Below are 27,584 nucleotides of genomic sequence, written 5' to 3'. Positions count from 1 at the left end.
AGCCTTGTCTGGGTTCTCTGCTGAGGGACTGCCTGGGGCAAAGCCTGCTGATGGCTCTCACTGGCTCCCAGGGGTCGACCTGGGCTTAGTGGCTTCTACTCAACAGTCTAACCTGGGGAAGATGAACTAACAGAAGAATGTGTGTGTGTCTGCCCACAGGGTGAGTTTCAGAGTTCAGGAAATGCTCTCCCAGAACTTCAGAACCTTGGTCCTCATTTCAGTTCAAAACCAGAGATGAGGCTTAGACGACTCTTTCTGAAAATGCCAGCATTCTGTGCATTCAAGTGTTATTTCATTTCTTGTGTAACTCCCTTTCTTTTCAACTATATCGTATTCCCCCCTGCCACCAAACTCTGCATGCTTAGACATGTTCTATGCATATATATATATATATGTATATACAGATAATCCTTCAAAGAAATCCTTCAAAATTGTGATCATGGGCTACATTCTGGCTTCCCTTTTTAAAAACATTTTTATAATGGAACATTTCAAGCATATTCAAAGGAAAACAAATAATATGTAATCAATGGCCTCATCCCCCAGCTTCAACGATTAGCAACAGTTGCCCAACTTTATTTTATCTATACCTAAATCACCCCTCCCCCCGACCCTATTATTCTGAGGCAAACTCCAGACATCATATCATTTCATTGTACATATTTCCACCGCTTTCTGGTTTTTTTTTTTTTTTTAAGAAATAATTTTATTTCTTTACTTCTGGCTGTGCTGGTTTTTGTCGCCGAGCAGGCTTTTCTCCAGCTCTCTAGTTGCGGGGTGCTGGCCTCTCTTGCTGCAGAGCGCGGCTCTAGGGCGCTTGGGTTTCAGTAGTCGAGGCAGGTGGGCTCAGTAGTTGAGGCTCCCAGGCTCTAGACCACAGGCTCAGTAGTTGCCGTGCACGGCTTTCTGCTCTGCAGCATGTGGGATCTTCCCAGATAGGGGATTGAACCCGTATCTCCTGCATTAGTAGGCAGATTCTTGACCACCGGGCCACCAGGGGAGCCCCACTGCGTCCTGTTTTTAAAAATTGTGGTAAAGTATACATAACAAAACCTACCATTTAGATCATTTTCAAGTGTACAGTTCTGTGGCATAAAGTGCATTCACATCCCTGTATAACCATCTCATCAAACATCTCCAGAGCTTTTACGTCTTCTCAAACTTGAACTCTGTGCTCATCAAACACTAACTCCCCATCCCCCTGCCTCCAGCTGGTAACAACTATCCTTTGCCTCTGTCTCCATGAATGTACTCTTCGGGGTACCGCACATGAGTGGAATCATACGGTATTTGGCCTTTTTGATGGGCTTACTTCCCTTAGCACCACCAAGGTTCATCCACATCGTAGCCTGTGTCAGACTGTCTTTCCTTTTTTAAGGCTGTGGATTCTGTTTTCTGATCTGTTCGTTCATTTAGTAAGAAAGCATTGAGAATATTTTTAACTCTCTCATTTAAACATTTCCTCATTATTAAACATTATTGTTTCCTTTTGACTTGTTTATTTGGAAGGATATTAGATGGCTGATTTTGGAAGAGAAAGTCTTTCCTCCTGCTAAAGCCTCGGGTTCTACAGGATGTAGGTTAGTGAGGGGTGCACTTTCAGTAGCTTAAAATCACAAGCATGAGATACTTAAACGTGTTCATGTGTGGGATTTTGTATCTGTATATTGTATACTTCTTAAAAATTAAAAAAAATTTTTTTTGGCCTCACTGTGTGGCATGTGTGATCTTAGTTCCCCAACCAGGGATCGAACCCCCACCCTGAATTGGAAGAGGGAGTCTTAACCATTGGACTGCCAGGGAAGTCCTATATATTGCATATATTGACTCTCTGTATGATACACTAAATACACACAGTTTTATGATACTTAATGGTATGTTTTCTGTGGATGAAAAAGATGGACAGTCTGAGAATGAACTCACATGAGACAGTGAGGTCATACACCTCATCTAAACCACATTTTCCCTGAGAACCCCAAGTCCTTTTGGAATTAGCCAACTCGTCTTCAAAATACATCAGACTGTGAAGCATAAACTGCTTTCCCTACTGTCAGACAAAGAAGGTATATATTTGCAAAATCAATTGACCCTTGAAAAATACCAAGCAAGGTAGGGAAGAACCCTTTTTAAATTTTTTTACTTTTTACTTATTTGTCTTCACTGTTGAAAGACATTTATTTATTTTTTTTAATGGCTGCTTTTATTAACAGTGCTATATTAAATCTCCTGGTGTATTCTGTGTGTTTGCACAAGCAGTCTCACATGCATGTATATCTTTCCTCATACTTTCTTTAGGGAATATTTCTAAAAGAAAAATTGCCAGATTAATGGTTATATACATTTTAAAGCTGGATAGGTCCTGCCATATATTCCTTCACTAAGTCCATACCAATTTAGACTCAACAACAGTGCATTAGAGCACTCATTTCCCTACCCTAGATACTGCCAGTCAGTTTAATCCTTGCCAATGTGTACAGCAAAGTTGTTTTGATTTTTCCTTTGGTTAGTAATACGACTTATTATTTTTAAATTGCCTTATGGTGTTGTGTTAGTTTCTGCTGTACAACAAAGTGAATCAGCTATATATTTACACATATCCCCTCGCTCTGGAACTTCCCTCCGCCCCCATCCCGCCCTCTGGGTCATCCCGGAGCGCTGGGCCGAGCTCCCTGCAGTACACAGCAGCTTCGCACAAGCCATCTGTTTGATGCCTGGCTGGGTACATATCTCAGTGCTACTCTCTCAACGCGGCCCACCCTCCCTGTCCCCCCTGCTGTGTCTTCAAGTCCATTCTCTGTCCGCTGGACCCTTCTTTTGCCTCTGCGGTCACTGCATTTACTGTCGTCAGGCCCATCCAACTCTGGGTCAGGTCTCTTTTATAGTCTTCAGTGTTTAAACGTCTTTCCAAGCCTGTTCCTGCGGTCAGTCCCGCCACATCCCTCGCCTCCCGGGCGGTGTGGTGAGCTGTCCGCTGTCCACCTGCTTCCGAGCATGGGGCCACTTCCTGGGAGCTGGTGGTGAGCAAAAGCCAGGGCAGTTCTGCGAACTTGCGCTCACCCTTGCTCTAGATTCCTTGCAGCTCCCGGTAGGAACCAGGCTCCAGCTTCATCCTTTCACATAGTTTCTATTCTGGGCGGTAGCCCTGTTGGTCTCCTTTCTGTCCCGAGCTCTGACCACATCATCTTTATCTTTTCACTTCCTTTTGGGAAAACAAAAAGAGGAACACTCAGAGGAGATGCAAGAGAGCCACAAGAGTGCTTCACACAGCAAGAGCCTTGGCACACGATGGGTACGTGGGTGCACGAAGGTGAACGTGTCATAATGGCTCTTCCTCCTTCCTGCCTGCCTCCACGCTGTCCACCTCCAAGTCACCTCCTCCGCGAAATCTCCTGGTCTGACCCACTCATCCATCATGTAGTCATCTGCCGGCTGGGTTGTCATCTGTAGCTGCCTTTTGCTGTTATATTCATCTCTATTGTTTTTTAACCTCTTGTGATTCACGCTCACTTTCTCAGCTTGAGGGTCATTTCCTCAGGAATTGGGACATGACCACGAATTACTTAGTGGTGCAACTTAGCACAGGGTGGGCATTCAGGGTGTCTGTACTGAATGGACAACGGCTGTTCATGGGAGGCCACATGGTGGCCCCCGCCCAATTGCATGAGGTCACCCAGAGAGGGCAGTCAGACGGGAAAGGATGGGTCTGCCATTCTTGGTCAGGTCTCGCTGGGTATAACTGCTCCGGACGAAGGCAAGTCTGAGCTGACATGCAGCTCGCAGGACATGTGATGGTGCTTTGTGCTTTTTGGGGGGTTACTGTGAGATGAAAAAAACCATCGGGGTTGGCCATGTCCCCTGAAGTTACCTATCTGGAATACTCAGCTCTGGATCAGATGAAATTTGGTGATATGGTTTGGCATCTGTACTCAGTTTTAGTAGCCGTGCAGTATCTCACCTATAGTTCCTTTCTAGGCTGCTCAACACTTACCTTTGAACTGCTGATGACTTGACTAAAAATGGGCTTGAGGACGCTGACAGTCTGTTTGAAAAGAAGCTGCACAGTACAAGGTGCTGAGATATTAATTTAAGACAGTTTACAAACCACTGATCTTATTTGTTAAATGTCTCTTACCGAAGCATTCCAAGTAGTCCATAAACTAGACATGATAACTAGATTTTTTTTTTTTAATATCACCAGAGAAGCTTAATCTGAATGCAGCAGTACATAAAACATTTTTGTAATGAGGAATTCACAACTTAAAATATAATGCTTTTGTAACTCTGGACCTCTTGGGGAAAAAATAAAATGAGTCATTAAGTTCATGAAAGACAATATATGCCTTCAGCTTTAAATGTGTTCACTGAACAGGCTTTTATTTTTCCCTCTATGGTATGACCCGATGGGCGTGAGTCTCAGTGAACTCTGGGAGTTGGTGTTGGACAGGGAGGCCTGGCGTGCTGCGATTTATGGGGTCGCAAAGAGTCGGTCACGACTGAGCGACTGATCTGATCTGATCTGATGGTATGACGCTTTGCCTTTATCAGAAGAACAGAATTTGGGACTTCCCTGGTGGTCCAATGATTAAGAATCTGCCTTCCAACGTAGGGGACTCAGGTTTGACTCCTAGTTGGGGAATTAACATCCCATATGCCATGAGGCAACTAAACCCCCACCTCAACGAGAGGAAGCTCATGCCAGGCTATGAAAACCCAGTGCTGTCAAAAAAAAAGAAACCAAGAAGAGAGAGAGAACAAAAGAACATAGTTATTCTCCTGCATGAGAGATGACTAACTTGAGTAATAAGAGCCATAAGTCCATACCTGTTTCCATCTATTCCTACAACAAAAATGTTATTCGTCTCATTTCTATGTAGTTTACATGTTTTCACAGTCTGTTCCGTGTGGAAGTGTAGAGTGCAGAGCTACAGAGATGAAACACGCTTCTTGAACTTCAGGCTGATCGTTGGCTTATCAAATCAAAGACGGGCAAGAGCGGCAACTCCCACCTTCCCTCCACTAGGTTACATTTATGGGGATTAACTACATTATTCAACGTATTTCTCAAGAATTAAATTAATTATAATGCATTTGGATTCCCTGAGCATTCTCACAATTAATTTGTGCTATTGAGTTATCAAATATCCCTTTCTTAAGGGATTAGCTCATTTCTGATGTTTTGCACTGGTGTCCCGGGAAGTAATTTTGGACTAAAAAAAATTGGATCATTTTTCCAAGGATTTGTTCTTAATCTCTGAAGGAATTCTTGGAACACTGGAGTAAAACAGTACAACAGTGGCTAATCCCTTAAGTAAGGATTTCTGATCGCCCAATAATACAAATTAGCGAAAATAGCAGGCCAAGGAAAGGGTCCTCTTGTCTCATCTGCTTTTTTCAGACTAAGCTCCAAAAACAGTGCCTATGAAGAATCCATCATTCCTGGTTCATTATAAAGCTATTGAATCCAATTTTAAAGAATTATATATTTTAACATACAATAGGGCTTCCTTAGTGGCTTAGTGGTAAAGAATTGGCCTACCAATGCAGGAGACACAGGTTCAATCCCTGGGTCAGGAAGATCCCCTGGAGAAGGAAATGGCAACCTGCTCCTGTACTCTTACCTGGAAAATTCCAGGGACAGAGTAGCCTGGTGGGCTACTGTCCATGGGATTGCAAAAGAGTTGGACATGACTTAGTGACTAAATAACAGCACGTATTTTAATAACTTGTTTCAGGTGATCAAATATCCCAAAGAATACTTTGAATATTTAAAATATCTCAGTTCAAGTGTTGAAGATTCTTTCCATAATATCACTTAACTTGCTTTCCAAACTCAGATCTGATCATTTTAACCCATTTTGCAAGGATGGCATGTGGAAAGAGCTTTTATTTAAGATAAATGGTGAGACTGTTTATTTTTTAAAATGCTGGGTCTGTGTATTTGTTGTTGTTTAGTTGCTAAGTCATGTTTGACTCTTTTGAGACTCCATGGACTGTAATCTGCCAGGCTCCTCTGTTTATGGGACTTTTCAGGCAAGGCTATTGGAGTGGGTTGCCATTTCCTTCTCCAGGGGATCTTCCCAACACAGGGATTGAACCTGCATATCCTGCATTGCCCACGTCTCCTGCATTGCAGGTGGATTCTTTACTGCTGAGCCACCAGGGAAGCCCATTATCAAGGACTAAAATAAAAGTATAGTGCTAGGTAATTTTTTCCACCTATTTCTTTACTTAAAGTAATCTAGTCAAGGTCTCATCTGCCTGTTATAGTTAGAAGGTCATGTATTAGAGCTGTGATGCCTTTAGCAGGAAAATAGTTCACAACTGGGAAAATATAGTTATGAAATTACTTTCAAGAGCATGAGAAATCTAGAGAGATGCTTATACCATTTTAGCCAGAAGACTCAGGAAATGCAAAGACAACATTCTGGATCAGTTTCAAGAACAGTGGGTTTATATTTTAAAAATCCACAACATGTACTAATTGCAACTGAATGTAAATTACTAGAAAATCAAACTAAATTTAGATGTATCAATAAAACAGTGTCCTACACATGGCAATTCTGCATTTATAAAAGATATTTTTAAAAAGCAGCATATATATTTATGGTAAAGACATACCTGAACTTTTATTTATTTCATTTTTGGCCTTGCCACTTGGCTTATGGAATCTTAGTTTCCCAGCCAGGGATCAAATGCAGCCTCCCTTCCGTGAAAAGTGCAGAGTGTTAACCACTCGACCACCACACACCTGGATTTTTAAAAAAGAGTATCTTTTTTTTGATATCTTGAAATATCATCTAAAAACCAGAATTAGAAAAAGAAATCTTTTTTTTCACATATTTTTCCTAGGTAGTATTTGAAAAAGACATTGTTTAATAGCTAACTCAACATGCATGAATTATCAGTGCCATTTTAAAATATGCAGGTCTAAACATAAGATTTATTTTTCTCATGTGGACCCACAAAAAACCTCAACCATCCAACATTTTTTGCTGTATGTTTTTTTTTCCTCCATTTTTTCAATACTCTACTTTCTCATCCAGCAGAGCAGAGCAGTAACTTCCTGGGAGAACAAAACTGTAGCCAAATCGTGACCACGTCTTTTATGAACTGACTTTCCTATGAAAGACACAGTAGAAGGAATTCAAAATCTTACTCGTTTTACCTGACACATATCTGAGTTATGAAGTAACAATCGTGCACACTTCCTTTCAAGATACTTAAAATGTTCCTCAGTTGCTTTTCTTTGTGGACATCGTGTCTGGGGAGTAGACTGGACCTTGTATTGTGGGGTTTTCCTCCCAATGCATTTCATAGCTCACTTCCTTCTCCACCTTGCTCTCCCCACTTCAATTTCTTCTGTCTTTCATTAGAGTGAAACAGTCCAGAAAAGCTGCTCACTGGTCTCCACTGAGGGACTTTCAGATAAACCAGTGATTGAAAGAATGCATGCATCAATTTTGCCTCCTCTGAACTATAAAATTATTAAGGTCAAGGCAGCCGGTCATAGTCAAGATATGGGCTCTGGAGTAAGAGCATCTGAGTTTGAATGTGGACCCTTCTGTTTATTGGCTGTGACTGTAGTCTTGCTCTGTGTCTCTGTTCATTCATCTGCAAAATGGGCGTAGTAATGGCTCTTACTTAATAAGATTGTGAAGCGTCGTAAATTTACTAATATGTATAAAGCTCTAAGTGAGGCTCAATTTCAGCCCACAGTCAGAGCAAGCACTCAATTTATTTAGCATTTTTTGGGAACTTTTTATTCTCTATGGGGGATTATAGCTGATAATGTTGTAATAGTTTGTTTAGTCGACACCTATTAAGGGCTGACTAAGTGCTGGGCACCAGTGACACGTGACAGAGACAGAGTCCTGCCCTTGGCTGACGTTCAGGAGGAGCAAGTAGACCATGAACTGTGAACTTGGTAAAAAGTGTGTTAGCAGGTGATGAGAAAAAACAAGGAGCAGCAGGAGGGGAATGCAGAGAGCCAGAGCGTGTGGGTGCGGGCGGCAGGTTTTAGCTGGATAACGGGGAAGGGCTTACAGAGGAAGCGATGGGGGGCATACAGGACAGATGAGGGATTTAACCACACGCATATCTGAGATGAGATGGTTCTAGGCAGGGGTCGCAGCCAATGCAAGGGCCCTAACATTGGGTGTTTGGGGGAAAAGCATGTCACTTAGTCACCTTTTGTGTCAAATCACATCCTGAGCCCACATCCCATAATGAGACCTGAGCGAGCAGGGAGGTGAGTTGAAGGAGATGAAATCACAGGGGCAATGAAGCCCGGTTTTATAGGACCTTGCCAACCATGTAAGAGCCTTGATTCTCCCTCTGTGAGGTCTGCATGGAAGAATTTCAGGGTCTTAGATTTATAAGATTCTTCTCCCTGGTGGCTCAGACGGTAAAGAATCTGCCTGCAATGCGGGAGACCCGGGTTTGATCCGTGGGTTGGGAAGATCCCCTGGAGAAAGGAATGGCAATCCACTCCAGTATTCTTGCCTGGAGAATTCCATGGACAGAGGAGCCTGATGGGCTACATACATGGGGTCACAAAGAGTCGGACACGACAGCAACTGCTATTCATTCTGCCTCTGATGTTGAGACTAGACTAAGGGTTAGCATAGCTTGACGTCCTTGCTAAAAGGCTCTGCAGGAACAGGGTATGCATGATACTCAATGAATTGGGTAGTTCATTTACTGTAAGGGCTTCCCAGGTGGTGCCAGTGGTAAAGAACTTGCCTGTCAATGCAGGAGACTCAGGGGACACAGGTTTGATTTCTCGGTCAGGAAGATCCCCTGGAGAAGGAAATGGCAACCCACTCCAGTATTCTTGCCTGGAGAATTCCAGGGACAGAGGAGGCTGGTGGATGCTTCTCCAGTCCACATATTGCTATTCATTTGCCTTTTCACATCTAGGTTTTCTCCCCTTATTCAGATTTTCTCCCTTGTGATTTCTGGGGTCTGCTAGGCCAAAAGAAAGAGTTACACTCAGTCACTTGGAGTCAGAGAATGAAAATTTGACTGCCTTTAGTCCAAGCAGTTGACATACATATGCAAATCACTTGAGTGTGATGATGGAGACGTCATAATGGGAGATGCATGCCCTGCTTTTAAGCATGCCCTGCTTAAAAGCACTCATGTTTCTCCACTGCTGCCTATATGCGTTAATATACGATATTTATCTTTCTCTTTCTGACTTACTTCACTCTGTATAATAGGCTCTAGGTTCATCCACCTCATTAGAACTGACTCAAATGCATTCCTTTTTATGGCTGAGTAATATTCCATTGTGTATATGTACCACAAACAGACATAAAAATCAGACTTATGGACATGCGGAGAGGGGAGGAGAGGGTGAGATGTATATAGAGAGTAACGTGGAAACTTACATTACCCTATATAAAATAAATAGCCAACAGGAACTTGCTGTATGTCTTAGGAAACCCAAACAGGGGCTCTGTATCAACCTAGAGGGGTGGGATGGGGAGGGAGATGGGAGGGAAGTTCTAAAGGGAGGGGATATGTGTACACCTATGGCTGATTCATGTTGAGGTTTGACAGAAAACAACAAAATTCTGTGAAGCAATTATCCTTCCTTTAAAAAATAAATAAATTTTTAAAAAAGAGAAGATTAAAGCAGAGGAAGACTTCCTAACTCATTCTGGAAGACCAGCATTTTCCTAAAACTTAAAACCATAAAATGACATCACAAGAAAATAAAACTATACATCAATCTCTCAAAAACACAGATTAAAATTTTCAACAAAATACTAGCAAATCAAATTCAACTATGAATAAAAGTATTATACACCACACACACACACACACACAAAATGCACACATGTTGAAAGCTTTAAAAATGTCATGTAGGGTAACCAAAACACATCTGTGGCTGGGCAGGCTTAAGGTACCTGTTCCTGATGGCCGCTTAATGCCGGTTAACCTTAAAGATGCCTGGGAGTGGGGGTGGGGAGAAGCAGGCCACAACTCCCTCTCCACTCTGCACACCGTGCGTCACAGAAGGCTAGACTGTCCTCTGCTGGACCTCGGTGCGGTTTAGGAAAGGTGCTTGGTTTGGTGTGCAGAGGGCAAGCTGAGCTTCTGTTCCTGCTTGTCCCCTTAGCCGGAGGCTTTTGTGCAGTGCCCTACCTGCACATCACATCCTCTGGGATACGATGAAGCTCGAACGAAACCATGAAGGTCATTTCCCTCTTGGAAGCAGGCATGTGTTCCTCCTGGCTTGTGTGATCTTCCACTTTGATGACCTAGCTGCTTTTCTCTCTCTTATCATCTTAGACTTAGTAATTCTGCCTCTCTGTCTTGAATTTAAACTCTCTGGATGAGAGTTTGGTGGGTTTGGCCAGTTGCCTGTCAGTAGAGACTGGGTCCAGGGCAGCCTGTTAGCTCTTAGGAGCGCTCAAGAACCCATTCCTACGCCAATCATCCTTGTCTAGGGCATAAACGTCACACACCTGGTAGAGAATATGCCCAGTGAATATCTCCATGTGCAATGTAATCTTCAAGAGCAACTTTTTGCTCTCTAGGATATACTGGGCAAAGTAGCTTAATTTATAGGAAACTGCCTAATAATGTTATATTAGAATTTTCTCTTTGGATACCCTGAGAAAGAAACTGGAATGCATAATAATCTAATATAAACAGGGCTTGTGTTTACCAGAGGGAGGTCATCTAAATGTACAGTTCAATAGTCAATAAATGCAACCAAAGGATGAATTCCTCGTACCATGCCTGGGGTCGATTTAGTCAGTCACCTTATAGTGTGTCAATATCCCGGTCAATAGTCTTATCATCTTGCTTTCTAAATACTGCAAGTTCTTTATGTATGTACCTTCAAGTTGAGAAGCTTCAAAGCTGCAAACGTGTGTTTGCGTGACTAATCACGTAAGTTAGTTCACATTTCTGGTGTATATTGTCTCGTGTGTGCATCTCTGCGGTGGCTGTGCTTTTGTACGCTATACTGTTCAGTGCTGTACAGAGCACAGTGCTGCAGCGTCTTTATGTCAAGCCCAGGATGTCCAGCAGCAAGTGCAAAAGCAGAGGTGATGGAGCTGTTGCTACGGTGCTTTTCAAGGTACTGTACTGTAATATTAAAAATGTTTTCTCTATTTTCTATTTCTTTTTATATATTGTTCGTGTGAAAAGTATTATAAACACATTACTGTACGGTATTATATAGCCGATTTTGTTAGTTGGGTATCTAGGCTGACTTTGTTGGACTTAACGAACAAGTCGGATTTACGAAGGTGCTCTCGGAATGGAACTCGTTCGTATGTAGGGGACTTTATGTGTTTCTGCCTTTCTATTATTGCTCTCATTCACATGCTTCTGTCATCTGTTATAATCACCATCGTAACATCCCAAGGATCTCTCAGTTTGTACTGCCCTCCCCTTCCTTTAAACCATCTCTACATCACCACCAGAACTATCTTTCCAGAGTACAAATCTATTACCGGTCACGTGGCTCTGACTGAGAGTCTGTAGTGACTCCATTGCCTTCCAGAGGACATTTTAGCCCTATTCCGTGAGAAGCTCTTTATAACTTAATCCCTTCTTGACATCCAAGAGCTATTCCCACTGCACTCCTGAATCTCAGTTAAGATTCTTAAACCCCTAAGCCTTTTGATATGATGGCCAGCTCTTTCTCCTTCACTTGGCCGACTCCCCCTTGACACAAAGGCTGCAATATTTGAGAGGCCTCCTTATTCCAACTACAGAATTAGGGTCTCTCTTTTGGAGGCTTTTGAGTTTCTGAGCTTCCCTACATTAAAACATTATGTGACTGTGTAGTAATTCTTGGTTTCCATGCTCCTCTCCTTTGCTTTATTGTGGGATTCTCAAAGACAGCCACTCAGAGCACCTATCTCTATAAACCCAGGACTGTTCACCATGTCTGACTCATAATGGCTGATCAAAAATAATTTAAAATGGAATCAAACAGAGTAGCCCTTGTCCCTCAAGGGTCTCCTCCAAAGGACGCTGAGCTTTCTTGAGTGAAGTTTACTCCGCATTGTACTCCACCCTCAAACCTCTATTTTAGAATAAAGACTGTAATATGACTTCTTCTCTCCTGCCTGTGTTTTACGGTACCAGTTCTATTCCCCTAAAACTTTCCTTAATGTTGATTCCAATGTATGATCTAATGATCGAGTACCACTGAGATCTAAGGATGGCTAAACACTGGGCTGCCTTTTTCTTTTGAGTCTTGCAGTCTCTTGAGTGTGATTGATCTCATGTCTGACTCATTGAGCTTACTTTCAGAGAGTCTGGCTCAAAACGGAGCTCGTCTTTGTCAAGTGCAGGCTAGTCTGTCTATGAAGCCACGGTGACTTTCAGGTGAGGGAGGAGAGGCCCAGTTGTGACCTGGAAGCAGGAGTCTCACCCAGACGATCGTTAGGCTTTGATCACACTCCCAGGTATAGCTGATCACCAGGCTGGAAGAGAGTGCTTTCTCCTTTCAATTGTGTTTTATCGTTATATCTCACAGGCTAACAAAAACCCAATTCTTCACATGGTTGATTATCCAAACCTTCCCTGAGGTCCTATTTCCTTTTTCTCCCTCCAACAGGCAAATCCTGTTTTATAGTCACACTTTCAAGTGTCTATAAGGTTTCCTCTATAATCCAGTTCAATGGCCACCTCCTATAAGGAACTGATGAGCTTTTGGGCTGGTTAGGAGTGTTTCTTTTCCACACCTCCTAAGAAAGTACTCTACCAATGAATCACCAATTTAAGATGCTCATTTGTTATTTTACTTTAAGCAAGCTCTACATTCTAATTTAACGGCGTAATGGAATCCCTACTCTAGTTGACAAACACTGTGGTGCGAATGATTTAATTTACCAGCTCGAGCATCAGTCTACATATTATTGTACTGATCAGTCATTGCGTACTAAAATCACTCATCCTTAATGTAATGATTTGGTATCCCTACAGAGAATTCCAGTCATCAGAATGTCATTAGATACAGTAAAAAATGAAAATTACTATTACACAGCAGTAAACACTATTAACTGTTAGTTAAAATAGCATTTAATTTAGCCGTGCAAGAGTTTACAAATTTTCACAGTTTACTTGGTCCTCGAATAATTGTCCCTGTGAAGTTAATGACACTTCTGCCAATGAAATGACAGAATGAGGAGGGAGTGATGATGAGCTGGTGTTTTTTGCGTGGCAGATACCATCTCACGACAGTGCAGGGCCTGCCTATCTGGGACATTTCATTGAGAGGGAAAAGAAGCAGGCTGGCATCCTCAAACTCTGATTCAAGGCAGTAGAGTTTGTGTGCTTTTGGAGGGCAGAGGCCTGGTCAGTGCTCAGTCATGTCTGTTTGTGACCCCATGGACTGTAGCCCGCCAGGCTCCTCTGTCCTGGCAATTTTCCAGGCAAGAATATTGGAGCGGGTTGCCATTTCCCACTCCAGGGGATCTTCCCGACCCAGGGATTGAACCCATGTCTCCTGTGTCTTCTGCATTGGCAGGTGGATTCTTTACTACGTAAGCCACGTGGGAAGCCCTCGGAATGCAGAGGAACGTTAAGCATAGTTGGATGGAGGAGGAAATTATGCCTCCCAGGTGCCTTTTTCTTTCTCCATCAGCTCAGGTTCACACTCTGGCATTCCAGATGTCTACTGCAGCGCTGATGAACCAGGGTGGCCGTAAAGTTCTCGCCAGTGTCCCTGGCTGGTGGATCTGATCTTGTTGGGAATTATGGGCCTGGTTGGAAAGTATTTTGCACAAGGCTCTCCAACCCCAGGCTTACAAACAGCGCCAGCTTAAGTTGCAAAAGATGCATTTACCTTGAAACGGCCTCTCTCTGCTGCAGCCTGAGTCCAGCATTCCCCAGCTTTAAATAAAATCAGCAGCACCATCGACCATGCCTGTAAATGTGGGCGCTCTGTGGGTGCCTTGGCTCCAGAGCTCTGACTTCATCCAAGCCGTTGTGATTCATTTCCTTGTTTATTCCATAACTGCGTGTTACTGAATTTGGGTTCTGTGCCCAAAATGTTGAACTTAGATATGGAAAGGGACACCAGGGACCTCTCTGTATATGCAGAAGGTAATAAAAACCAAATAACAGGCAGGACCGCTTCCTGCCTTGCTCATGCCTCTCATGCCAACTCAATGGGGAAAATGCGATTGGGAAATGACCAGCCCTGGTTAGACAACGGTCGGGCGAGATGGTGCCCGGTTTGCAGAATCTTGAAGGAGCGCTCTAGGGAATGCCAATCCTAAATCAATGAAGTCGCAGTAATGTGGCAGGATGTGTATCCATGGAAAGTGTTTCCAGTCTGCAGTATGGCACCGCCAGCCATATTTCATTGAGAAAATGAAACAGAGAATTGCCTGGAAATGGATTCTTTATTACTCATGGCATGATGGGGTAGAAATACTTGGCAGCAGAAGGCATCGGGTGAATAAGGAGACATGCGTGCTCCCACCGAGGTGACATTCCAGGAGCTTGGCTGGTACACGCTTGGTCCTGCTACACCCACTGTCCACAAATTACACACTGGGTACCAGTATGGTGGTTTCTGAGACGTTATCGTTCAGAGTAGTTGCATTTTTCACCTTGGAAAGCAGCTTGGGACGAAAGTGTAGAGAAAGAGCAATTGGCCAGGCGGCGGGGGTTAGGCTCTCTCAACTGTGGCCTCTGGCTCTGGCCCCACATTTTGGAAATAATGATTATGTAACGCTGAGATCTCTTGCGTCACTGTGCATGTGCGTCAGGAGGGTCTCGCTTGGCCCCTGGGCTACTTCTGTTCTGTAAGCGTGTATGGACTCCACCTGGAAAAGCCCTCGGTGTTGTGTTGGGTGTGTTGTGCTATGTGATGTCTGCTGCCTTATGGCTGTGTTATGGCGGCGACGACTGCTCAGTCCACCAGGAGCGCGGAGAATACGGCAGGTCGGCTGCGGCTACAGCTGCCGCATCTGCCAGGAGGGAAGAAACGCGTCTGCGGTTCCTACAGCTCCTCTCATCTTCTTCCAGCCTCTTAGCTCTTGCCTTGCCTACCCTGGTTCAGCAGCATGAACAGTGAGACACCGAGATACAAGAAAGTCACCGCTATCATGTGAGAAAAAGTACCACGGTTGCTGCCTCAGACTCAGGGTTTACCTGAGTTATTTGTCCAAGATGCAGGTGACCAGACCCTATGGGAAGGGCTTCCCTGGTAGCTCAGTTGGTAAAGAATCCTCCTGCAATGCAGGAGACCCCGGTTTGATTCCTGGGTCGGGAAGATCCGTTGGAGAAGGACTAGGTTACCCACTGCAGTATTCTTGGGCTTCTCTTGTGGCTTAGCTGGTACAGAATCTGCCCACAAGGGTTCGATCCCGGGGTTGGGAAGATCTCCTGGAGAAGGGAAAGGCTACCCACTCCAGTATTTTGTCCTAGAGAATTTCATGGACTGTACCCATGGGTTCACAAAGGGTCAGTCACGACTGAGCGACTTTCACTTTCACTTCAGGCCCTGTGGTACAGGATCGTTTCTCGCCACTAAAGTGAGACGCCAAGCGCAGATTATTCCTCTGTGAAATGGACACAGATTTATTTCAGAGTGATCTTCAGGGTCAAAGTCTCTAAAATCATTATTCTAAGAGTGTCACTGTATGAAGGGTTCCTGAATTCTTCCCCTTTACAACTGTCCTCATCCTACCTGCTGAGAAAGGCACTGAAATGGCAATGGGTGGAAATCACGCTGATGGGAACATTTCATCTGCCTGTATAGCTGATGGGTTCCAGCAAGACCCAGCATTTGTCCTGTGCATTTCTACTTCCCTAGGACAGAAGGACTCGGCATTGTGGTTGGGTCAGAATAAATTTCATTGCACTTTCAGGAACCAGCCAGTGGGTCTAGCCCGGCCAATGCCTTTCAGGGGTGTGTGTGTGTGTGAGATCTACAATATCACGATACTTAAAATTCCATTTGTGTTCTCAAATAGAGTTTTTGCTTAGCTTTTGACCCAAAACATGGAAATCCCTTTGCTGGCATATCCCTAACTGAAATTTTCTGTTATGCCTCAAATACTCATCAGAAATAGCCAGACCCAGTGATTCAGTCTAGGACCAGTTCCTCAGTGGCTGAGTTGATAACAAACCCGCCCACCAGTGCAGGAGATGCAAGAGATGAGGGTTCAATCCCTAGGTCAGGAAGATCCCCTGGAGAAGGAAATGGCCACTCACTCCAATGTTCTTTCCTGGAAAATTCCATGGACAGAGGTGCCTGGCGGGCTACAGCCTATGGGGTCACAAAGCGTCAGACACGACTGAGCATGTAAACACCATTGTTAGGGAATGGACTGACAATGGCGAGGACTTGCACGCATTTTAGCCAAGGTTCTCCAGAGAACAGAACCATCTGGAGACAGACAGGCAAAAATTTATTATAGGAATTGGCTCATGTGATTTTGACGGAGTCCTACTGTTTGCTGCCAGCAAGATGGAGAACCAGGAAAGCTGGCAATGGAGGCCTGAGGATTCGGGGGCAGTGGGCAACGGTGTAAGTCCTATTTCAAGTCCCAGGACCCAAGAACCAGGAGTGTTATTATCTGAGGGCAGGAGAAGATGAATGTCCCTGCTCAACCAGAGAGTAAACAGGCCCTCTTCCTTAGCCTTTTTCCTCCATTCAGGCCCTCAGCAGAGAGGAGGAAGCTCACCCACGTTGGTGAGGGTGGGCTCCTTCCTCAGGATACTGATTCAAATGCTGACCTCCTGCAGAAACAACTTTACAGACACATTCAGAAATAAACAACTTCACAGACACATGCCAGCTGTCTGGGCGTCCTTAGCATAAGTCCTTGAACATAAGATTATTATTTTTTTTTCTTTTTTTTAAATTTAAATTTATTTATTTTAATTGGAGGCCAATTACTTTACAATATTGTATTGGTTTTGCCATACATCAACATGAATCCGCCACGGGTGTACATGTGTTCCCCATCCTGAACCCCCCTCCCACCTTCCTCCCTGTACCATCCCTCTGGGTCATCCCAGTGCACCAGCCCCAAGAATCCTGTATCCTGCATCGAACCTGGACTGGCGATTCGTTTCTTATATGATATTATACATGTTTCAATGCCATTCTCCCTAATCATCCCACCCTCTCCCTCTCCCACAGAGTCCAAAAGAGTGTTCTATATATCTGTGTCTCTTTTGCTGTCTCGCATACAGGGTTTTCATTACCATCTTTCTAAATTCCATGTATATGTGTTGCTGCTGCTGCTAAGTCGCTTCAGTCGTGTCCGACTCTGTGAGACCCCATAGACAGCAGTATACTGTATTGGTGTTTTTCTTTCTGGCTTACTTCACTCTGTATAATAGGCTCCAGTTTCATCCACCTCATTAGAACTGATTCAAATGTATTCTTTTTAATGGCTGAGTAATATTCCATTGTGTATATGTACCACAGCTTTCTTATCCATTCATCTGCTGATTAAACACCACAACCTGTAAATAAACTAGCCAGTTAATCCTCACTAATTGGTTTTCTTCACTGTTAAGAATAAGCTTGACTTATGAGGAACTTTCTTAGCCTTCAGTGTTGATCTAAGTTGGGCAGAATAATCAGAAAATAATTAATTTGTATGCACCAGTAAGATGAATATTTATTGGAAGGACTGATGCTGAAGCTGAAGTTCCAGTACTTTCTCCACCTGATGCAAAGAGCTGACTCATTGGAAAAGACCCTGATGCTGGGAAAGATTGAGGGCAGGAGGAGAAGGGGACGACAGAGGATGAGATGGTTGGATAGCATCACTGACTCAATGGACATGAGTTTGAGCAAACTTCAGAGATAATGAAGGACAGGGAAGCCTGGTGTGCTATAGTCCATGGAGTGGCAAAGCTTCAGACACGACTGAGCGACTAAATAACAATGACAATTACTGTGAATCTGGTATACTCTCCATTTCTTGTAGGCACTCTTTGTGAATCAGTGTGTTTTACTTATTTGTGGAACATATTTGAATGCTTACTTTATTACTTCAGAAATGTACTGTACTCCTGATTCATTGTTGTGTTTTTATTTAAACCAATCTACAATGTAGCTCATAAACATTACTGGAAATGAATTTACATTCTACAATCTATTAATCTAACCCTACTCATTACATATGTGGACCGATAAATGGCCAATAAATCAAGCTATGTAAAACAATAAAACAAATTAACCAGTATCATTTAAATAATTGCCATCCGGAGCAAGCAGAACAAAGTCTCACCAATTAACACTTTAAGGGTGTTCTCACCTGAATCTCGTCCTTACACAAATAGCAGTAAACTTCAGGTGGATTTTGGAAACCATGTGAGAAAAACAGTGGAAATCAAGGTTGTTGGAACTGGCCCTGAGTTTTTCCTGCTCCTGTGAATGTTTAAATTTGAACCATCTCCAAAGGAAGGCCCGTCTGCTTAGCTCCAGCCCCAGCACCCCTGGGTTACTTTCCCTTTCCCAGTTTTGAGGGACAGGGCACCGAAGGCCCGTGCCACGCATCATCTCGGAAGGCCGTTTCCTGGAGCAGGTGCGCCTTGCAGCAGGGAGGACCACCGGATCTCCAGTCAGGTGTTTTAGCCTTGCTGGTTATTTCCCAGCTGGGTGAATTAAACTTCTGTAGGCCTCGATTTCTTCATCTGTAAAACTGAGATACTGATGGGATTTGCGTGAAGAAGACCAAATGTGTAATGTATGGAAAGCACTTCGCAGTGGCTATTGTAGTGTTCAGTTGACGACCGACGCTATTACTGCTCTAAGTCCTTCTGCCACTTCGCGCTTGCACTCAGTCGCTAAGTCGTCTGACTCCCTGAGACCCCAGAGAGTGCAGCCTGCCAGGCTCCTTTGTCCATGGTATTTCCCAGGCAAGAATACCGGAGGGGGTTGCCATTTCCTTTTCCAGGGGATCGAACCTCTGTCTCCTGCATTGGAAAGCAGATTCCTGAGCCCTGAGCCACCCACGAAGCCTTTATTCAAGGGTATCCTCCCTTCCTTTCCCTACTGCATTTTTTTTTTTTTTTTTACATTCTGCTTTGTTCTTGGGACTTAGGAGTACTTGTGGAGGCTGTGTGTGTCTGCTTTTTGATATTGTGATGTATGTCTATATTGATACCTAGAAATAGAAAGGGAATCAATTCTAATTAATCTCTAATTTCCCATCAAAAATAACCAGCTTTGCACCTCTGGAATAAACCCCACTTGGTCATGGTATATAATTCTTTTAAATATATTGCTGAATTCTATTTGCTAATATTTTGTTAATTTTTGTGTCGATGTTTATGAGAGCTATTGTTCTGTAGTTTTTTTTTTTTTTTTTTTAATAATCTTTGTCTGGTCTTGGTATCAGGGTAACATTTGCTTCACAAAATGAATTGAAAAGGGTTTCCTCATTTTCTATTTTCTGGAAGTGATTTGTAGAATTGGTATTAATTCCTCTTTAAACATCTAGAATCCACCAGTAAAATCATCTGGGCCTGGAGGTTGCTTTTTGGGGAGCTTCTGAATTACCAATTCAATTTCCTCAATAGTTACAAGGCTATTCAAATGCTCTGTTTCATATTAGGTGAATTGTAGTAATTTGCATTTTAAAAGAATTGCTTCCATTTCAAAGTTGTCAAATTTATGTCTGTAAAGTTATTGGTTGGGCTTCTCAGGTGGCTCAGTAGTAAAGAATCTGCCTGCCAATGCAGGAGACCCATGAGAAGGGTTTCGATCCTTGGGTCAGGGAGATCTCCTGGAGAAGGAAATGGCAACCCACTCTGGTATTCTTTTTCTTTAAAAAAAAAAAAATTATTTATTTATTTTAATTGGAGGATAATTACTTTGCAATATTTTGATGGCTCTGCCATATATCAACATGAATCAGCCATAGGAATACATGTGACCCCTCCCTCCTGAACAACTCCCTTCCCCACCTTCCTCCCCACCCCATCCTTTGTGGTTGTCACAGAGCACCAGCTTTGGGTTCGCTATATCATACATCAAACTCCCACCACTCCAGTGTTCTTTCCTGGAGAATCCCATGGACAGAGGCGCCTGGTGGGCTACAGTCCATGGGGCTGCAGAGTTGGACATGACTGAGCATGCATGCACACACTACTCTATCTGATATCAAGACAGTCACTTCTACTTTCTTTTGATTCGTGTTTGCATGATAAATAACTATTCCTTGATTAATGCTTGCATGATTTACCTACCTTTACTTTCAACTTGCCTGTATTGCTATATTTGAAGTGAGTTTCTTGTAGACTACATATAGCTGGGTCACGTTTTTAATCTGTTCTGTCAATCTTTGTCTTTTAATTGGAAAAATTCAATGTAATTATTGTAATAATTAAGTTCAACATAAATTCAATGTAATTACCGGTATGTTAGGGCTTAAGTCTGTCATTTTATTTATTTTTTTGTTTTTGGTTTGTTCTATTTTTCATTTTTCTGTTTTCTTTTTCCTAGCTTCCTCAGGGTTACTTGAAGGTGTTTTGGAATTTTATTTTGATTTATCTTTTGTGTTTTTGGATGTGTCTGTGTTTTTCAATGCTTGCTATAGGTATTGTATTTTATATATATATATAAAAGTTACTGCAGTATGTTGATGTTGCCACTTCACGATTTCAGTCGAGTAGAAAACTTGTCTTCCCTTTCTCTTTCTCTTTCATATACTCATACAGTTAGCACCGCATTAGACAGACTTTTCTTCAACCATCAGATATAATTTAAGACTCAAGCAGAGAAGTACAGCTTATTGTATCTATCCATATTATTGCTTCCTGTGTACTTCCTTTTTATCTTTGGCTGCCCTGGGCCTCTGTTGCTGTGAGCAGGTTTTTTCTAGCTGTGGTGAGCAGGGCCGCTCTCCAGTTGTGGACTGCGGGCTGTAGGGCTCACGGGCTTCCGTAGTCGTGGTTCCTGGGCTCCAGAGCACGAGCTCAGTAGTTGGGGGGCTCTGACTTAGTTGCTCCCCGGCATGTGGAATCTTCCCAGGCCAGAGACCGAACCGGTGCTCCCTGCATTGCAAGGGAGATTTTAACCACTGGACCACCAGGGAAGCCCCATATTTCCTTTCTTTCTTTTCTTCTTAGAGAATCCCCTTTAGACATTTTTTAAAGAGCAGATTTGCTGGTTGCTAATTCTCTTATTTTTACTTTAAGAATTCTTCTATTTCCTCTTCATTTGTGAAGACTGTTTTTGCTCGATACAGGGTTCTGATGGACAGTTCTTGTTCTTTCAGCGCTTGTAAAGCATGCCACTTCCTTCTGGCCTCCATGATTACTGATAAGATATCTGCTTTAATTCAAATTGTTCCCCAACAGGTAAGATGTCATGCTTCTCTTGTTGCTGTCAACATTTTTTAAAATTGGCCTCTGTTTTCTGAAGCCTGACTTTGATATGTCTTGGTGTGAATTTCTTTGGGTTCATCCTAACTGAGATCTGCTGTGTTTCTTGTGTGTCTTTTGACAGAGTTGGGAAAATTTCAGGCACTATTTCCTTTTCAGCTCTGTCTTCTTTCTCCTCTCTTCCTGAGATGCTGATGACACGAACGTTAAGATCTCTGGTTACAGTTCTGTAGGACTCCGAGGCTCTGTTCTTTTTCTTTTCTAGTTTATTTTTTCTTTGTTGTTCAGGTTTGGTTAACTTCCATCGTTTTGTTTCAGTTCACTTATTGTTTTTCCTTTGACCCTTCATTCTATTATTGAATACATGGCAAAGTTTTTTCTTTTGGTTACGGCATTTTTCAGTTTCAAAATTGCCACTTGGATTTTCTTTACATATTCTATTTGTTTGCTGAGAATTTTTATTTCTTATCTGAGATTTTCTGTTTTTTACTTGTTTCAAGTGTGTTTGTAAATAACTCATTCTGGCATTTTTATAATTATTGCTTTAAAGTCTTGGTCAGATACTTCTGACGTCTCTATCACCTTAATGGTGGTATCTATTGATTGTCTTTTTTTCATTCAGTTTGAGATCTTTCTGGTTCTTGGTATGATCAGTGATTTTCAGTTGAAATCTGGACATTTGTGGTATTATGTTTTGAGATTCTGGATCTTCTTTAGCCCTTCTGTTTCAGATGGCTTCTTTTGATGCTCCATGGCAGTATATAAGAAGGGCTTCCTTTAGGATGGACTCATTACCACCCTCTTTACCGCCCTGTGTGCTAAGTCGCTTCAGTCGTGTCTGACTCTTTGCGACCCCATGGACTGTAGCCTGCCAGATTCCTCTGTCCATGGGATTCTCTAGGCAAGAATACTGGAGTGCGTTGCCATGGTCTCCTCCAGGGGAATCTTCTCAATCCAGGGATCAAACCCGAGTTTTTTATGTTTCCTGCATTGGCAAGCGGGTTCTTTGCTGCTAGTGCTCCCTGGGAAGCCCTCATAACTGCCACGTAGGGGTAAAAATCAGGGAGCCCCTCGTTAGTGTGAGAGGAGCTGGGAGTTCCCGTTCTCGCCAGGCTTCCACTGCCAGCTGTGTGGCTGGGCACATAGGAGCTTTGTGATTGTCCCCCTCGTGGCCTCCACGGACACCATCCTCTGGAGAGGATGAAAGTCCCTATTTGGCCTTCTCTGGGGTCTACCAGCCCCGCAGGTGTGTTTGAACACCTTGTTACAGCCTCGCAAGGAAATCTAGACCCTCCACTTGGCCTTTGCTGGTGTGGATGTGGGTGGGACTCACAGTTTTTTTTATAGTGTTTGCCTAGAATAGAATAGTTACCATCTGAACGTTTTTCTGGCTTGCTAGCATGCCCCTTTTCCAGTGCTTAGGCCTTTTTTTGCTGTCTTAAATATTTATTTATTTGTTTTTGACTGTGTTGGCTCTTAGGTGCAGCGTATGCGGGATTCTCCAGGTGAGATGCGTGGGCTTAGCTGCCCTGAAGCATGTGGGATCTTGGTGCTCTGACCAGGGATCTAACCTGCGCCCCCTGCATTGGAAGGCGGATTCTTAACCCCTAGACCACCAGAGAAGCTCCGGGGTTTTGGTTTTGTTTTTCTCTGTGCTTGTTGCAATTTCCAAGTTGAATTCTCAGCTACAAGTCTGGGATATACGAACCGAAAAGAAAACTTGCAGAACTCATCCCTGTATCATTCTTTGGGTCCTGAGATGGTTCTTCTGCTTTTCAGAGTTTTCTGATGTTTGTTTTACATATAATGCCCAACATCTTTAGTTGTATTTAGCAGAAGGAATAGGGGAAAATACACCTACTTCTTCATCTTCCCAGAAATAGAAATCCTAATTGACTCCTGTTTTGAGGGCAATGTTGAATTCATCAATTTCTCCTTTTTTCTTCCTTCAGTATTTTTATTGTTTTCCATTTTTTCCTACTGTCTCAGAAGACAAAATTCTACTTCTCTGGGATTGTAGTAACTTCTTATGACTCCCAGACCTATCCCAGTTTCTCTTGTCTGCTCTAATAATTTGTTCCACCAACGATCCCATCCTACTTGTATCTTCTTTGGCATTGCCTTTCTTTGGGATTGGAAATAAAACTGACCTTTTCCAGTCCTGTGGCCACTGCTGAGTTTTCCAAATTTGCTGGCATATTGAGCATAGCATTTTAACAGCATCATCTTGGAAGATTTTAAATAGCTCAGCTGGAAAGACTGAGTGCTGAAGAATTGATGCTTTCGAACTGTGGTGCTGAAGAAGACTCTTGAGACTCCCTTGGACAGCAAGGAGATCAAACCAGTCAATCCTAAAAGAAATCAACCCTGAATATTCATTGGAAGGACTGATGCTGAAGCTCCAGTATGTTGGCCACCTGATTCTTGAAGGAGACATTGCCCTTCAAACACTGCTTGAAGAGAAGATTGAAGGCAAAAGGAGAAGGGAATGACAGAGGATGAGATGGTTGGATGGCATCACCAAGTCAATGGACATGAGTTTGAGCAAACTCTGGAGATAGTGAAGGACAGGGAAGCCTGGCGTGCGGCAGTCCATGGGGTCACAAAGAGTTGGACACAACTTAGAGACCGAACAGCAACAAAAAACATCCCAGGGTTACTCCAACATTATCCCCACTGAGGGACACCAGGCTCCTACAAAACTAAAATATCTGATCATTCTTTCATCCTAACTGCTTCTTCCTCCTCCAGCACTTAAGATGGAAGCATCCTCTCCATTCTTCCCTAGCACTTCTGCTCTTTATTAGAGTACTCATAAATTCAGAAGTTGTATTAGAAGTATTTATATGCTGACAGTATTTCTACTACACTGTTAGCTTTGGATGAGGTTGGTTGATCATTCATTAACTCATTCAACAGATTTAAGAAAATTTTTTATTGAGGTATAGTTGATTTACAATGTTGTATTAATTTCTTCTTTATAGCAAAGTGACTCAGTTAAACACATGCATATAATTTCATATTCTTTTCCATTATGGTTTCACAAGATATTGAACATCGTTCCCTGTGCTGTGCAGTAGGACCTTGTTGTTCATCCATCCTAAGTAAAGTCAGAAAGAGAAAGACAAATAATATATATCGCATATATTAATACATGGAATCTAAAATACGATACAAATCAACTCATCTATGAAATAGAAACAGACTCACAGATACAGAGAACAGACTTGTGGTTGCTAAGACAGAGGGGTAGGGGAGGGAAGGAATGCGAGGTTGGGATTGACAGAGGCAGACTGTCATTCACCAGATTTCTAGGCACTGGGGATATGGCAGTGAAAAAAGCTCCTGGTGTTACTTACAGCCCCGGGGTCCTTGTTATTTGTTGCTGATAGTTGGCTTTCATACTATAAAGAGTGCCTAGTCCGAGATCAATGTCTAGCATATCCAGTAAGTATACTTCTTATTAAAAGAATGAATGAACTAGCAAGCAAGTAAAATGAGATTGCTAAAGCTGCACGATGACTGTTTTAAAACTTCCTGGCATTTAAGACTTTTCTGATGAAAGAGAAAATAAAAACCGAGCAGGAGAGGCAAAATATTTATTAGAAATAAATGCAAATGCAGGAATCTATCATCTGCTTCTTTGGATTATGGCTATGATACAGCAGACGTTTTTAACCCATTTTATACATGATAGCAATATTTAAAGAACATTGGTCTCAAAAGATGTATTTTTGTAAGATAAAAATGATGACTGTGGGAACTGTCTATTCCAGCTAGCTCTCTATACTTAATTTGAGGCTTTTTAGCATAATAAGACATTTGTCCTCTTTGTGTTTGAGACAGGGGTTTCATTTTATTTCCTATGGAGCTTTCCAGGGCGAATGTTCTGTGGCAGCTTGATGCTCTTATAAACCGTGTCTTCTGTCTCATAGAAGCTTCTTTTCTCAGCTCTCCAAGGTCAGCTTCTGAGCTTAAACAAAAGAGTTGTTGGGGGAAAGGAACAGCAAACCAGTTGAATGAACAGCCTCTATGAGTGCCTTATTTTCTAGAGTCTGCAGAGCATCGGAATGTTAGCCATTTCTCACTGACTCCTGTTTTTCACTCCTTATATCTCACTAATGTTGAGACAAAGTCAGCTGTAAAGATGCGAGGCTTTGGCAACTGCCGTTCTGTTCCCCAAACATCATACTCCATGTATTTCCTCTGCTCCTTGAAACACATTCACTCCATTAGCAATGGCCAAAAAGAGTAAAACGCATTCCTTCTAATTTAATTTGCTTTTCTCTCATCCTGTTCATTGCATTCTTAAATCCCTAGATGTTTCATCAGTTTTTTTTTTTTAGTTTTCTTATAAAACTCCTTTCAAACACATTTGAAGTTTTAGAGACCTTAGCTAGGTTCCCTTCTTTCATAATTTATTTTCTTTTTTTTTAAAGCTCCTATAGTTGTGGTTCCTGGGCTCTAGGGCACAGGTTCAGTAATGGAGACACACAGGCTTAGTTGCTCCATGGCATGTGGAATCTTCCTGGATTAAGGACTGAACTGAGGGAGGAGAGGAACAGACTGAGCCAACTCCATCTTGAAAAAGAAGGAAACTCCATCTTGCACTTTCAGTGAGCTTTGGACCATGTGCCTGGTAGCCATGGGGATAACATACCTATGGCCGAACTGGCCTCCCAGACTGATAAACACCAGATTTCACACCAAGATTTCCTGTCGCCAAAAAGAATGTGATGATCCCCTATGTAGTCAATCACCTTTGTAATCTATCACCTTTGTAATCTTGATGGCACCCATTGGTGTAGGCTACAATGTATAACCAGCTGACCCTTCTGATTATGAGTCATGGCTGTAACCTGACTGTATCTCCCTTTAACACTTTCCAGGCTAGGGTTTAAGGAATTTGGGGATTTGGGCTTGAGCAGTACACTTAAGGTGTAAAAGGTTTTCACAAAAGTCAGTTGGGGTCCTTGGCTAAGAGGAGACTCTACCTTGGGCCCGCCGGTGTAATAAACTGCACTCCACTATCTGCATGGTCCTTCTGAGTGAGTTTGTTTCCCGGAACATGTGGCTACAGCAGAACATTGTCCCCTGCATTGCAAGGCGGATTTTTAAACACTGGACCACCAAGGAAGTCCCTCTCATAGTAATTCCTAAACCATGCCAAGGATTTGAGGGCCCTGAGTGAATTTCCAATAAGGAGCATCTAAGACTATACAGGCTGTCACACTTTCATTTGTTTGGGGTGCCAACATGAAGGTTGCATAGTGGTAAAGAATCTGCTTGCCAATGCAGAAGATACAAGAGACTTGGGTTTGATCTCTGGATTGAGAAGATCCCCTGGAGGAGGAAATGGCAAGCCACTCCATTATTCTTGCTGGGAAAATTCCATGGACAGAGGAGCCTGGTGGGCTACAGTCCATGGGGTTGCAAAGACTCAGACCCGACTAAGCACGCATACATGTGACACGGGAACTGAAGACTGTTTCTCCCTCAAATCTCTATGTATTGAAATGAATGCTGGGGAAGCTGTAAGTCAAGTCAGTGGGCAGTGTCTTAACTCACACTTTGCAGGCGATACTGGTGATCAGACCTGCTGGATACGGTTGATGTGTAAGGAGAGAATGTCCACCTTCCTTCCCCATCTTACTTCCTTAAAGAATTGGCTACTAGTCCCTAAGAAGAGTTTTGCATCTGTGACTGGGCTTGGCAGTATATAAGAGACTTAAGTTTTCTGAAGTGATAATACTCTTGGCTCAATTTTTCCAACAATCATTTACCTTGCCAGTGATTTGATTTCTGATAACACACTGAGACAATCATTATTATTATTTTGGGGAGGGGGGCAGGAAGCTCTATTCAGCATGCAAATGTGCTCCTCATGCTGATTTATTCATATTTTAGTGCTAGCGAAGAGGAAGTGAAAGTCGCTCAGTTGTGTCCGACTCTTTGCGACTCCATGGACTATACAGTTCAAGGAATTCTCCAGGCCAGAACACTGGAGTGGGTAGCCTTTCCCTTCTCCAGGGGATCTTCCCAACCCAGGGATCGAACCCAGGTCTCCCGCATTGCAGGCAGATTCTTTACCAGCTGAGCCACAAGAGGAAAGGGAGGCTAAAAAGAAGCTTCTGAGAACAGGCAAAGTGGGGAAGTTGGTGAGTTGCAGGCCACAGCAGAACAACTTTCGGACAAAACCCAAAATGGCAGCTGGTTCTGAGATTTCATGAACACATAACCGCCCAAAT

Source organism: Bubalus bubalis, chromosome 2 (assembly GCF_019923935.1).
Source record: "Bubalus bubalis isolate 160015118507 breed Murrah chromosome 2, NDDB_SH_1, whole genome shotgun sequence".
Classification (NCBI taxonomy): Eukaryota; Metazoa; Chordata; class Mammalia; order Artiodactyla; family Bovidae; genus Bubalus; species Bubalus bubalis.
This window is presented reverse-complemented; position numbering follows the sequence as displayed.